The following is a 15,811-nucleotide window of genomic DNA, read 5'->3' on the forward strand; positions in this document are numbered from 1 at the left end:
CCCAATGAGAATTTGAACTTATATCATCGGTTCGTTCTAGTGGTTTGAAGGTAGTGGAAGCATTTTTTTTTTACTACTGGATTTTGGGTTTAATTTTTTTTTTTAATAATATATGATACGTCTAATGTTGTTTCTGTTGTCATTAAGGAAAACATATCTATTGAAAATATTTTTTATGACCTTCTCCGGTTGCATTTGGTTACAGTAGAATATGTTTTTGATGTTTTGGATATTACTATTTGTGATGGTATTTTTTAAATTCGAGGTGAAGTTTTCTTTTTTTTTTATCCGGGGAGATTAGGTTAGCACGGTTTAGGGTCTTTAATGATGGCTATTTTGTACCTATTTACAATGCCTCCCCACGGGGTTAGACACCAGGGTCGTTTTTTAACGTGGAGAAAAGGTACAAAAATAAAAATTGTCTCAGTCGTGAAGGACCTCTCCTCCACCGAAAGAGAACGAGAAACAGAAGTGCCGCATCTGAAGAACAGATACTACACTTTGATCTTGGCCAAAAGGCCAAAAATTTGTAACTGTACGCTCTTAAAATTTAGAAAGGCAAGAATTTAGGTTAGTGTCTTTTTTTTTTTTTTTTTTTTTTTTCTTTGTAGTTGGAGGTGCTGAATGTGTTGTTAGAAGTATCTATGAGAACATCACCGAAAAGAATTTTGTTATTAACAAACACATATATTTCATATTTAAGAAAAGTAATTTCACAGTGTAGACATTTAAAAACAACATTTAATCTTAAAGTTGTTTTGCTTTTTGAACAAACTTAAAACAAGCGGATCTGACCTACAGGGGATAGGGTTAGTTATTTTATTTGTTTTTGTAAGATAACAACATTGCCCTCCTTCCTTACATGCATACCTACGCCCCGTGGACGGACATTCTTTTACTAACAAAAATGGGATGTTTCTCAAACTAAGGAAGTCATGTCGACATAATTTTATGAAAATGTATAAACGTTTTTTTTCTGATTAGATCATTTGGCTGCTAATTTGATAGCGACTTGTTTAAAGATCTGGAGCAAACTGTAGTATCTTTTGCGGTACTAAATTTCATCTCTTCTATCCTTGGTCAGTGAAGGAAAAATCCTTATAGACCAAGGCAATTCAAATTTTTTGTCCCAATCCAGAGTGCCCCTTTTGGGAAACTGCATATTCCCCACATTAAAAATAGACCTAGTGCCCAACTCTCCCCTCGTGGAGAGTCGGATAAATAGGGACTCGCTTAAAGATAAGAAATTTGTAACCGTACAAATGGCCCTAGTTGCGTCGGGTAAGACATTTTAAGCTTTTAACATGATGGATTTATTTTGTCTTACAAAAAAAAAAAAAAAAAAAAAAAATGGCGCTTGTCAAGAATTCTACACATTAATAAAAAATAAATAAATAAATAAAAAACACATCTGTATGATGTAGGTATTCGAGACGGAAAGAAAATATCGTGCACAAAAAAAAAAAAATCACGTAAATTGATCAAGTTATTTTATTTATAAATCAGATAATACATTTTGATAGCTTCATGAACACCGACGATGTCACCACGCCATCTTGAAAACAAGGGCAATAACTCCAAATAATTAAAACTTGCGAGATTTTAGAAAAACATTTTTAACGTGGGGGTATTGGAAAAACTCAAATTCACTTTAAAATAATTTTCTTATTAAAAAATAAAACTACTTGTTCAATTTACGTAATTTTTTGGGATGCGATATATTCTTCGCTCATACTCGGGATTGATTGCATAACTATTGAAATTCCCTGAATTTATTTTAACCATTTAACTGAACATTAATAACGGTTTAAAATCTGAATTATTTTTGTCATATTCCTCCAGCGCTATTTTTCCCCACAATGCCTCCTTAGACATCTCTCATTTCCATAAAAAGATGTAAAGTCGTCGACCATAGTTGAAGGTGACCTGAAAGCCCTATTTTAATTAGTTATGACCCCGAGGTATACGGGAAAACGTAATTCCTTTCCCCAGACTACCACAGTTACAAAGAGACATCAAGTACCCTTTTAAAGCCCTTTGTATAACTCGACCGATATGTGAACCCTGGTCACTCGGTCCATTAGCGAACACTTTTACCATTATGACAAATGGGTCAGTAAAAATCTGTTTTAACGATGATAAAAAGAATCGGTAATGCTCCCCGCACGCGATGATTTAATTGAATTTTTTTTAAAAAGTTTAAATATTACTTTTCTTAAATTAGGATGAACCAATTAAAAGAATTTTTCAAACAGAACTAATATATATTATCCTTTAAAAGGGGGGAAATACTTTTGTTTAACCCGTTTAGTAAAGTGTATGCTCTCTCTTTTTTTTCTTCCTTTGCAGCACCACTCTCTAAGATAAGCATGTCCTCGATTAACCCAAATACACGACCTACATCCGGGTTGACAATAGAAAAACGTATTTTTCACCATTTTATTTCTGAATTTAATGTTTAAATGTTCTATGTTAATGTTGTTCCTATTCCAAGTTCTCACCCCCCCATCTCTCTCTCTCTCTCCACACACACACACACACACACACACACACACACACACACACACACACACATACACACACACATATATATATATATATATATATATATGTGTGTGTGTGAACAGGGAGACCCAACATTGCCCAGGTCTGAATAATAATCAACGAATGTTTCGCACTCTAATAAAGGCATGATAGCCTGTTTCTGGGCAGGAGCTGCCAAAAACAGCCTATCATGCCTTGACAGAGTACAAAATAGACTTCGTGGTTTAGTGGGGGATGCCCTTTTCTCTACCCTGCAACCCCTCTCCCACAGAAGAGACGTTGCAAGCCTATCTTTGTTTTATCGTTATTTTCATGGCAGGTGCTCGTCTGAACTCCAATCCCTGGTCCCCCCCTCGCCAATCTTTCACGAAAAACACCCGTCTAGCTGAATCCACTGTGAAAAATTTCCCCCACTCTATATCTGTGCCTAAATCAAAACGCGGATTTCATGAACAAAGCTTCTTTCTTAGAACTGCACGCCTATGGAACTCTGTTCCGTCTGCCTGCTTCCCTCCGGACTACAACTTGGATGTCTTCAAGTCTAATGTTAACAAATTCCTAATGAACCGCCCCCTTAAGTAAACACTTCATCAAATCTCCTCACTAACATAATGTACTTGCAATAACCCTTATCCCTGAGTGGCTTCCGGGCCTTGATAAGTGATCTCTGTGTAAAAAAAAAAACAAAAAAAAACCTCTCATTTTTGTCATCGAAATCGGTGAAATCGCCCATTTTCAATCCAATTGATTGATTACCTGCTCTAGTCGGGGACCCATCGCGGTGCACTTGGAGGAAGCTTCACATGTCTCGCAGTGACTTAGTCCCACAAAACATTGTATTCTACATTGCACTGTAGAGAACCTTCTGTTGATGTTATAAAATTATCTTTATATAATAGCTTTAATTAAAGTTTCAAATGCAAAAGTCAAGTATCATGCTTCAATTGTGCTCTAAACAGAAACATTCATTTCGAACGTGCCCGGGTCATACCAAAGAACCCCCTGTTGATTTTATATGCCTAGCCTTACTGCTTGTACGGTGATAATTGCTTGAATTTAAGTTTAAAATTAAAAAGTCAAATATCATGGTGCAGTTGCGCTTTAAACTGACACATTCATTTCGAACGCACCCCTGTCATATAAAGAACCTACTATTGATTTTTATGCCGAGCCTTTCAGCGTGTATGGTAATAGAACTTCTCAAATGCCCTTGTAGTGCTAGGCTGTGTGGGGTGTTAGCTTTAGTTAAAAAATCACCTGTTCTTTTGTTCATCGGATTATTTTGCAGACATTCTGATATCGAAGAACACTCCTAGACAAATGAAGTACCTTCGTGTGAAATTGCATAAAAATCGACCCAGCCGTTTTCGAGTCCATAGGGAACGAACTCACAGACACAAACGCACAAAGTTACTTTATATAACAGTAAAGATAAAGATAGACATGTATATACGAGCGTTGTTCGAAAAGTAAAGCCTTCTTATTTAAAACTCAAACAGTTAAAGAGCCACGAAGACGGGTGTTCTACCATTAAAACGAGCGATCTTTTGTGTCCCAGAATTTATCATTCTTTTCTACAAAGTCACCACCATTCTCAATGCACTCTTGCCAGATGTCCAATGCTGAATCTTTGCTTCTGACGCAGGTCTATGACAGGGATTGCTTTTATAGAGTATCACACCGTCAATTATAATATTTACAACACAAGGATAAAACTTTCAGGTCGCGGATGCAAATGTTCAGTCATCATAACAATGCAATCTGCAATCCTCTCTGATCCATTCGGGCGGAGTAAAAAAAAGGGGACATTACTTTTGGAACACACCTCGTATATATTTAGATAGCATTTTTTTTCTTTGGTGCATGCTTTATTAAACAACAGTGAAAACTCCTGTTTGTTTCTTTTTTATCCATTTTTTTAAATGGTGGGAAAATGATATTGTGTTATGATTGACAGGAACTCTCCATATCTGCAAATGTTTTCGACTTTAATGAGTCTTCGTCATGCACATGAGTTACACAACGAAAATTAGTGAATTTATTGAAAGTTGATTAAAACCGTTTTAAAAGCATTTTAGTAAACCCTGCCCCCCATCTTTAGTTGATGCGTCAAAAAAGAAGCGCATGTGAATTGTCACTGTTGTTTAATAAAAATGGATTGTTATATGTATATATATATATATATATATATATATATATATATATATATATATATATATATATAACCCACCCGAAAACACACCCATATATATATATATATATATATATATATATATATATATATATATATATATATATAGTAAAAATTACAATAAGTTTACCAAGGTAATCAAAATGGTAAACTTAAAATATATTATAAATATTAAAGAGTTAATATTTACAAGTAAAATAAACTCAGCCAGATGTAAAAGCTCAATAAAACCGAAAAGGAAATAGAGCTTATAATATCATATATATATATATATATATATATGGGTGTGTTTTCTATAGGTTTTGGGTGGGTTATATATACATATAACAATCCATATATATATATATCGTTCACATACAGCACTGTTTCATTGTATCACAACTCATCACTGCGGCTAGACATACACCTTTCCCCAGCCGTGGATCGAACCTAAAACCGTCGCATTGACAGTCGGCAGCTCTCACCATCAGGCCACGAATCAGTGCCGTAAATATTTCTCCTCGAGTGTGTATTAAATCCACACCCGCCCGTCGCAACAGTGGTCTAACCATCAGCTTGTTTACAAAAAAATTAATAGTGGGCTTCGCTTAATAGCTTAAATACGCATCGGTTGAAAATACTGTATGTGGATAACAATTAAAGCCTCCCACCTCTTTGGGTTGAACACTTTGTAAATATATTTTCACCCGACGCGTATTTAAGCTATTAAGCGAAGCCCACTATTAATTTTTTTGTAAACAAGCTGATGGTTAGAGCACTGTTATATATATATAATAAAAAAATAAACCTTGCACACATACACAACACAGACACAGACACAGACACAGACACAGACACACAGACACACACACACACACACACACACACACACACACACACACACACACACACACACACACATATATATATATTCTTGAAAAAGATTTCTGCCTCAACAAAAAAATGTTGAACAAAATGTTTAACTGGAAAATTATTTCACCGAAAACTATTAATATTAAACTATAAAAAGGAAGATACTAGAATAAAAAAAAACAATAGTTTATTTACACTTAATCAGATGTGCCTTATGCACTAATAAAAATGTAATTGGCATTTTGTTGCACCCTTTCAGATTTTAAATATTTATAAATTTTCTCATTATAAGAAACGATTATTATATTGATTATAATTTTTTGCCATTTTTTAAAATCGATATAATATCAAATTATATAAAATAATATCTGAAATGAAACAATAGAACATGGAGATTATTATTATCATTATTCCAAAGGAATTCATTAAATATTTGGCGAGGAAATTAAAAATTTGTTTTTTCAAACGGTACCTACGGTTTCATTACTCAATAGTAGTCTGCAAGTAACAGTTTGTTTATCGAGCAGTTACGTGCTTGACTAATATATTTGTCATCCACATACAGTACTGTTTCGTTGTATCACAACTCATCCGTGCAGCTAGACATACATCTTTCCCCAGCTGTGGATCGAACCTACAAAGGTTGCGTTGACAGCTCTAATCATCGGACCACGAATCAGTGCTGTAAATATTTCTTCTCAAGTATGTATTAAATCCACACCCGCCCGTCGCAGACAGGGATCAAACCATCAGTTGTTTACATATATATGTCGTTTGGACAATCGGGTTTGATTCTGGCTTGAGGTAGTTGCTTGTCTAGCCGCACTGATGAGCTGTGAAACAGCGAAACAGTACTGTATGTAGATGGTTATAATCCTCCCTATCTTGGTTTGAACATATTGGGAAGTGATATACAAATTACCATTAGCGTATGAAGCGATGCTCTTTATGTAAACAAATTGGGCTTAGTTATTTGAACAATGTCAAAACATTGTTAATTCACTGGCCGCATAGCAGCAGCCGTATAGCGCAACAGTTAGAAGCTCCAACTGTTGTTTGGGCGATCGGATTTCGATCCTGGCCTGAGGTAGTTGCTTGTCTAGCCGCACTGATAAGCTGTGAAACAGCGAAACAGTAATGTATGTGGCTGACTATATATATATATATATATATATATATATATATATATATATATATATACACACCATACTTTCGGTAATTGCACCAAGTTCGCGATAATTGCATCAACTAGCTGAAGGTGCTCTTTTGGCAACCACACATATAAAGAACACTATTTTTTTTAGTTGGTAAAATTACCCGGATTTGGCGTACGTGTCGAGGGGTGGGCAAAGAAATGTAACGGTCGTTAGAAAAAAGTGAGGGTATTTCAACAGCAACGCATTGTTAGTTGTAAAAGAGAAATGCTTACCCTTGACGTGACCCTTTTTATTTACCTGAACTTTAAATTGCCACCTGCCACCTACATTCAAGGAGGGGGGTAGGTAAAACTTTCTTTCTCCTCACCATAGAATCCAGTAAACCTGTGCTTTCTTTTAGGGTGGATTTGATGGGTTTTTTTTAATGGATTACATTTATGGTATGTATTTGGGTTATTCGGACTACTATCGCCATCTTAATTGTTATATTTACAATTTTCCGAGTGATGTAGTCTCCGGCCTTCTTCAAGTACATATTTTGGACGTAGCAAATTTCTGTTAAAACTTGGTTATCTTTGTAATGTAATAATAAATGACGGTCAGTGTGTGTGTGTGTGTGTGTGTGTGTGTGTGTGTGTGTGTGTGCGCGCGCGTCCGCGCGCGGAAGGTCCAGTCTTTACCACAAATGATAAGTAAGAATAATATAAAGTTAAGACTTCTATTCTATCATAGCTGACCGAATAAGAACAATCTATCACTGTGATTTAAATAAAGGGTTTAGTTCAAGGTAATACTATACACGATCACCTTGGTTCAGTTTACATTTTGCGCAGATTCTCATTTGGCATTTATAGTAAGTATTCATTAATAGGCGGAGAGACCAAGGTTCAATCCCCGGTAGAGTTATACCAAGTTACTTGAGATCTCATTGTTAAACACTCGATATTATAAGGCGAAGATCAAAAGTTAGTGAAGTAGTTAATGAAAAAGGGAGCCTTCTTTCCGCCCACTTTATTTTACAGATTCTTAAATTCAAATAGAAAGTTTACAATTTTGAAAGGATGCATATGAAACAGTCGATGATTATTACATCAACCGAAAGGTTGTGAATATGATCACAAAGATGAAAATAGTAGCCAAAAAATTAAAATGATACCAATTACCAATCCTTATTTAAAAATTTTCTTTTAGAAATAATGCTTTATGGTAATTTGCTTTTAAATAATGTTAGCCCAGTTATTCAATGATCTCTCTTTGATCATATTCAAATTATCTCCCTTGAACAATATTAGCCATTGAAAGAATGCACATTCCTTTTTTTTCTATTAACGAGTCCTGGTCATCAAGGCCAAAAAAGCCACTCGAAGACGAGGTTTAATGATTTGTGTCGGGTAGGTGATGAGACGAGAACCTTGCCGATTATGTACCATGAATCTGGACAAAATTTGATTATTTAAGATTTTTTTAAAACTTGGAACTTAAAAACGACCATGCTGTAGCCGACTTTAAAACAGCCTCGTGATATTGCGTTACAAAGACGGGCAGTTCTTGAAAAAGAAACTTTGTTCATGAAAGCTTCGTTTAGCTTTAGGTACATAATAGCTCAAAAATTAAACATAATACTGATAGGAACCCATACAATCGTGCGAAAATATGTTCTCTCAGTATTTTTGCATCTTTTTGATTTTTGAGTGATTTGTGAGAAACTCCTCGCATATGCTTTTGCCCTTGGCAGAATGGAAGAAAACCAAACAGAATTACAACAGGCTCGCCTTTTAAACTTCAACGTCAATTTTATTAAAGCAAAAAGATCCATATTGCAAAAGATGCGTCATCTTCAGCTATCTGCCACTATGGGTGTTACATAGTGTTCTCATTGAAGTTATCATTAGGGTTATCATAGAGGGGCACCAAATTGACGTTTGGTGTATAACATAAAAGGGGATTATGCGTGTCCTAAAAGAATTCCGTGTGCGTATGATCGTCTAGTTTCATATGCGGTTGTGTGTGTGTGTTACATGCATTTTATTCGACATACCTTACTTCATGTGTCGTCGATGTTGATCCATCTGGAATTCATCTTTTCTTGGAGGGAGACTGGTACCTGTTAGACGAAGATTTATCACTCCAAGACGATGAATTGGTTTTATAGTTTTTTATTCACATTCCAGATGTCGGCACAGAATATGGAAGTGAATCTTGCTTGCTTTGAACACGTCAGCGTCCCCCATCCCCAGTGAAGGGGAGGGAACAGCTATTAAGCCGTCCGTCTTCTTCAAAGTCCAAATCCAGTCTCTCAGATCTAACCAACCTGACCACGTCACTCATACGTAATCTGGTCAGCTGACCCTCGGTTCTGGTAAACGTGTCTACACTCCACGTTTACTCACCTCTCTCTCTCTCTCTCTTTCTCTCTCTCTCTCTCAATCCATTCTGTAACATTCCTTCCCCCCTTTTTATCAAAATGTATGGCGAAGGCATACATTTTCTACTTCCCACATTTACTAAGAATGGGATATATATGCTCACCCCACTGGCAAAGAAAACTGTCATACCTTTATTCAATAATTAATAACATATACTAAGTAACATGGGCTGGTAACGTCCCCGAAGGGATAATAATTCGTCTTCGATAAAAGCTGGTTAGAAAGATTCCGCTGATGAAGAACTGCGCAGGTTGAAGTGTTGAGATATTTTCCAAGATGGCTACTGCAAGTCTGGTAGCCTCGCGTGTCCGCTGTTGATTCAGCCCAATGGCGGACAAGGCATGTCAAACAGTATACCTTAATTTCGTCCTTGACAGACATTAACTTGAAAGGAAGAAAGTCTATAGATTCACAGAGCACAAAGTGTACAAGAATATAATAATTTGCCCAACATAATGGCATTGGTGTTTGCAAATGATAATATTTCGCCCCACATTTGGGCATTAAAACGTCTCATAGTGACAAGGTAATTTCACCCGTCACCATTTCACCCTGCGTCTTTTTTTGAATTCTGTCGATCTGGAAAAATGATTTTGGCGCCAAGAACATCCTCGGCAGTTAGTAGTAACATGCAATCTGATTGGTTCAAACAAAATCCGTGGGTGGACAAACCATCCAATAAAGAGCCTGCTTATTGCTGCGCAAAATTTCTTACAGAGTCCAAATGGCTGTAACGAAACCACTATTATTTTAGTTGTAATGTAACTCAAGACTTGACACAAGTTTTGTTCCGAACAAAATAAACGTTTTAAAGTTAAAGCATACAAAAAACAAGAGGTAGGTAGAAGAGTGATTTTTTTAAAATTTTGGTGACGTTAATTTGTTGGATATTTAAATTTTCATATTTTTTGTTGGCCATTATTTAGTTAATTTTTTTTTTAGTTATCTATTTTTATTACTATTTTAGCAATATCTCGATTAAAATACTTTTTTTTTTGCAGATAACACACCGACTCCCACGAAGACAAGGGTCGTTTTAAAGAGGGCATTTGAGGGGGGGGGGTGATGCCCCCCCCCCCACAACATTCCTCTCACACGTCGGTTCACCCAGACAAAATGCAGTAAACCCACCTCGCCCCCACCTCCATTCTTATCGAGTTGTCCTGAAAGGAACTCTTTTCAAAGTTCGGGGAAACTGAAAAATAGTGAATGAACATAGGTGTGGGTGGTAGATTGTCATTCCGCGGTCAGCTCTGTTTCTTCCATCTGTCGTCGCCGTCCATTTACGCCCCCCCCTCCTCTTCGACCCGACCACAGAGTATAAACAAATAGTAACGCTGATCCGTTTTTTTTTTCTCCTCGTTAAAAAACGACCCTGATGTCTAACTCTGTCCCTTGGGGAGGCATTGTAAATAGGAACACTGATCTTTTTTCTTCTTCTGTTTTAACAAGAACCACTGTTCCTTTTCATTGTGCTCATAAAACCGTATTACTTTCTTGGTATTTGTGTAGTTTACGGATATTGCTATTTTTTTATTTTATTATTTTTTTTTTTTTAGATAGGGTTTTCAAATTACCAGGCCGGTGCAAAAGTTTTTGCCATTTTGTAGAATAAGCATTTTATTATCATTGTAATTTATTTTATACATATTGTTATTACTTAAACTCATCGCCATGATTAATTTATAAGTTTTTCTTTAAGATTATTTAAGCATCATTTATATTTTTCTGCAATATTCTCACTTATGTTGACCCGAAATCGATTTTTAGTCAACAGAAAAGAAAGTCATCGTCCGTCACGATAATACTTGTTCTCACACTCTGCACTGCTGACCAAAGATCTAGGAGAATTTGGTTGGAAAATCTTGCCCCATCCTGCATATTCTCCTGACCTAATTTCTTTGGATTATCACTTATTCTAAGGATTACAAAATCATATAGATGGCCTTAAGCTGACGTCACGAGAGGAGATTGAACATGCGTTAGATTCATATTTCACATCAAAACCGAAAGAATTTTACAGGCGAGACATTTATAAGCTCATTGATAGATAGAAACCAGTTAAACCGACGCAAAGATAGTGTAGCAACCGCTACAAACAGACAGAAGTACTTTTCACGACTTCGAGATTTGAAATCCATTTTCTCCCTGGCTTGTTCAATCACAAGCCAGCTCTCAATCACGTGACCGAGTATATAAAAGGCGAAATCACGAACCTTTAATCCTCTTTCTCGTTGCTTTTCCCAGAAGCACATATCGCCTGGGTCTTCAGCCCCAGGCTGAACGTGAGTACTACAAGCTAGCCATGGCTCTCGTCAAACTGCCATCTACCATTTATTTCCACGTGTTGAACCCAAACGAACTTTCTTTGTCATGCTAAACGACATACAACACCCATTCACGCACGACAACACGTCAACACACTGAAGACTTTGCCGTTTCTTTCTCTTTTATCGATTTCCTTTGCCCCGGCAACTACTAGCTATAAAGACGTGTGGACTGAACTATTCTCTCCTTCAACAAGACGGCATGATATTACTTCTATCTCTACACAAGAACATTTCAACCTACTAACTCGCCTCTCTCTTGTACGCATGTACACTCTACTAACCAAAATGACAAATAAAGCTTGTTTATTAAATGTTAAAATGAGACTTCTGCTCTCTCATTATTAACTAAAGTAGTTATTCTCTCTCTCTCCCACCCATCTCTCTCTCTCTCTCTCTCTCTCTCTCTCTCTCTCTATATATATATATATATATATATATATATATATATATATATATAAAAACATATTTAATTTTCAAAAAGGAGACACAAATTATATATATATATATATATATATATATATATATAAAATAGAGACGATTTTTCTAGTCTAGAAAAAAACCATAACAATACAAACACAGACGCCACATATAAATTCAATATGATCACACTACCTTCCAATACCTACTGCATGTTTGTGGATATTATCAGTCGATTTTATTCAATACCGTAAATTCCTATAGTATTTCCGAGGAGAATCACTTGCCCCAAATAGCCATATTTTGAGAAGGTTGGGCGATTTCACCCTCTTTAAAATATCTACTGTTTCTGACCATAGCTTCATAATACCGGTCGCACCGTTAGTATTTATCTGCTTTTTTAATTATCATTCCGTACTTTTAACATTTACCCATTATGCTTACCATGCATAAATACTGAACGCTTCCTTACGCTGGCTTTATTAAACTCCAGATTGCTGGAATGTCTTTTTGAACACTGACAACAAAAAACACGGTGTCAGTCAATGCCATAAACACATTTTCTTATATAAACCTAGATACAATACTTTTTACGTTTATCACTTAATATTCACACGTATTTACGTACCTGAACATAGATTTTACTCGAACAAAACGAACAATAAACAATGATCAAACTTCGTTAGTCAACCCATTATTTGTCAACTTCCTTTAACGATAGGAAAACGAAAATTATGTTGTCTTGCTAATAGTCGATTGGTTTCCAAGATAAGAACACTTAAGAATATTAAAAGAAAAAAAAAAGCATAAAATATTTAATAAGTATTTATATTTAATAAATATTTAATAGTTGCAATGCGATACAGGAATATGAATTCTTCGCTTATTTATTTATTTATTTATTTAGGGGAATTCCGCCTTTTTGCTTTTAATACAGAAAAGGCGAATTTTTGGTTAAATCGCTAGATCCTTCAATGGACATGAGTTGTCAGTTTCAAGAAGCACACTTTAATCTAATCGAATCAGCCACTCGACTGTTGCAAAGAAGAGGGAGTGTTACATATACTTTGATTTTGTATTACTATGTGCATATTAAAGATTTCTGAAGACTTTCCGAAGAGGATTTTAGTGTTGGCGTAAAAGACGAAGATAGTCACATGACTATTTTTTTATTGAAGGCCACTCGAGGATAAAAGTCAATGAATGTAAAGTGATAGCGTAGTAATCGTTAATGGCGTAAGTTGGGAACAATTTGATTGTTTACGGAGACGATTCAACAAGAACTTGTTTACATTAAACTTGAAGGTTACCAGACTGTAGTCGACCGGGAAGCAGGTAAATAAAACAGTGTTCCGTGGGGCAGTTCTAGGAAAGGAGCTGTGTTTTTGGAATCTGCGTTTAGATTTAAGCACAGATAGAGAGTGAGGGTAACTATTGATAGTGGTTATAGCTAGTTGAGTGTATTTTTTGTAAGATTTGGCAACGGGGTATCATAGATTGAGGCTCAAGCGAGCACTTGTCATGAAAATAACGATAGACCAGAGACAGAATCGTGATGTCTTTTCTGTGGGAAAACGGCCGCAAGGAAGATGAAAAAGTATCCCCAACCAGGTTTCGAAGCCGGTTTTGAACTCTATCAAGGCAGGATATGGCACGACGAGGAGCTCCTGCTCAGATGTGGCAACAATATTCAATTTTAAGACATACATGGTTCTTATACAGATAGAGGATTGCTTCGGCAGTGAAATACCTACTGGAGCGGCAGAATGATTCAACTATTTTTCCAGCGATCTTGGCAACAGATTTGATGTATGTGTTTCATTTCAGGTCAGGAGTGAAGGCCATTTCTAGAAACGTGTCAAGAGATAGTGCTTCTCCAAAACGAGAACCATTTATGATTCGCGTTTGTAGTTAGGCGCGACGTATTCAAACTTTGGGCGTTGTATAGAAGAGTCGTCTTGTAACTAATGGGGAAAAAGAGTTTTGCAGAAAAGAAATATTCATAGAAAGGCACGTGCTAATAGTTTATTTTTGTGAGTTATCTTTGGGTTATGATTAGATTGTATAAAATTCAGAATAAACGCCACTGTGGAACGCATCGCGAAATGTTTGACAGCTATATTTAAATTCATGTGAATATTTTTATACAAATTCTTTATGACATAAATGGATTTCATCCCCCGAGTATTTTTTCTTACTATAACCCACATTCTGTCAGTTTTGGGATGACGGGAGTATTGTTTGACGATGTTTTTCTACAAAAGGTTACAAACTTTATCATATTAAACTATGCTAGAAGCTTAATTTTATTAATAGTGATTGTCATTTTTAAGAAGTGCAATTTAATTTAATCAAACTAGCTAGTCAAAACAACGTTGTAGTTTAGCTCCTCCGCGGATCATTACTTGGAATTACAGGGCTTTACGTTGCGAGTGAAACATTCGTATTTGCGAATGATTTTTAAAGAAATCTAAAAATGATAAAACGTTTATCTTTCGGCAATTGTGTTTTTTTTTCCACCGACAATCTTCCAAAGCTCATTACTGAGTGAAAAATGTCGTTTTAACATTTTTTCTTAATAAAACGAGCAAAGTCAAATTATTTAAACAATAAAAGTTTATTAAAACAGTATACTCTTTTTTTTTTTTAACAAAGCCTGTTAAAAAAAACTGAAGAAATTCGATTGTTTATACTTTCAAGTCTCAACATAAAATTCCGTGCATATATAGAATTACATGTATTTAAAACATACAGAAAAATCTTCATGATGTACGTACTCGTCACGGGATGAAGATGTCATATTCCAAAAATCACGTGGGTTTGGTGAGTAACTTTTCTATTTGGCTAGTAAACGAAAATATTTAGCTGTCAAAGGTCAACTAAAGATAAATTTGTCCGTTGAGCCCTGAATTTTGTACCATAACTTTTTTCTCGGTAATAATTTTAACTTTATTGCCCTATTATGTAAATAGTGCACAATACCGTGTGTGTATGTTTTCCAAGCCTCGTCTTTGTGTTGTGCACCGTCATCCGAAATGAACGAGTATAGAAGATTCATGTACCTAAAGTTTTAACGATTACAAGAAAATCCTAGCAACGCCGATTGTTTCCATTAGTCTAACATAAGAACATATGTCCTGTCTTGTGCAATCTTTTAAATGCGCAAAGCGGCGGAGGAATACACAATTGACGTAATGCAAAGGATATAATTTTAATCAGTTATAAAAACACCCAAATACACTTGGTCTAATGCGTCCCTTCCAGTCGTTTTTCCCTAAAATAATTTTCACTTAGTTTCACTTAATGTAAGAAAGGTTTTTATAGGGTTTGAGTAAATTGACCTTGATCAAAAAAGCATGTTTAAATTTTAGTTTGCTGTAATTGAAAGTTAGCCTGTTTTCCACCGAGGACATGTAAGATCGCAAATCCATAATAAAAAAGAACATCGCTGCAGGTCGAATGTTTGTTTAAAAGTAGTAAACATCTAATTGTAACGCGGCAATCATGCTTGAACAAAGGAAAGAAATAAACAAAATAAAAATCTTTTTTAACAAAAGTTTTATTATCGTTATTTTCCCGTCTCGACACCAATTAAAACTCTCTCGCCATCGTCCATTTCGTCCGGTGTACACTTTCTTCTCCGACCTCATGCCAGTCGCAGCCAGCCATTTCTTGCCTTCACTGTACACGTCCATTTTCCTCGACATCGCACTTTTTTTTTCTCTCCGACCACATCGTGCATATTTTTGTCTCTTCTCGCGCACACTTCCTAATTAGCATATGCCTTTTTTTCAGCTAATGCAGCTGCTAATCTCTTCGCAGCCAGCCATTCTTCGCTGCTTCTGCTGATCATTTCTCGCGCGTTCATACACACTATGTTACATAACTAAACAA

The 15,811-nt window shown here is 35.8% G+C and overlaps 1 protein-coding gene and 1 pseudogene across 1 annotated transcript in view; one reads left to right on the plus strand and one right to left on the minus strand.

Annotated features, from left to right (window-relative positions):
• Positions 1 to 15,811, plus strand: part of LOC145277936 (universal stress protein in QAH/OAS sulfhydrylase 3'region-like) — a 60,232-nt gene that overhangs the window by 8,775 nt on the left and 35,646 nt on the right. The gene's annotated exons all lie outside the window — the stretch shown is intronic.
• Positions 313 to 531, minus strand: LOC145278536 (U2 spliceosomal RNA; annotated as a pseudogene).

Source organism: Euprymna scolopes, chromosome 6 (assembly GCF_053919585.1).
Source record: "Euprymna scolopes isolate OS-2025 chromosome 6, ASM5391958v1, whole genome shotgun sequence".
Taxonomy (NCBI): Eukaryota; Metazoa; Mollusca; class Cephalopoda; order Sepiida; family Sepiolidae; genus Euprymna; species Euprymna scolopes.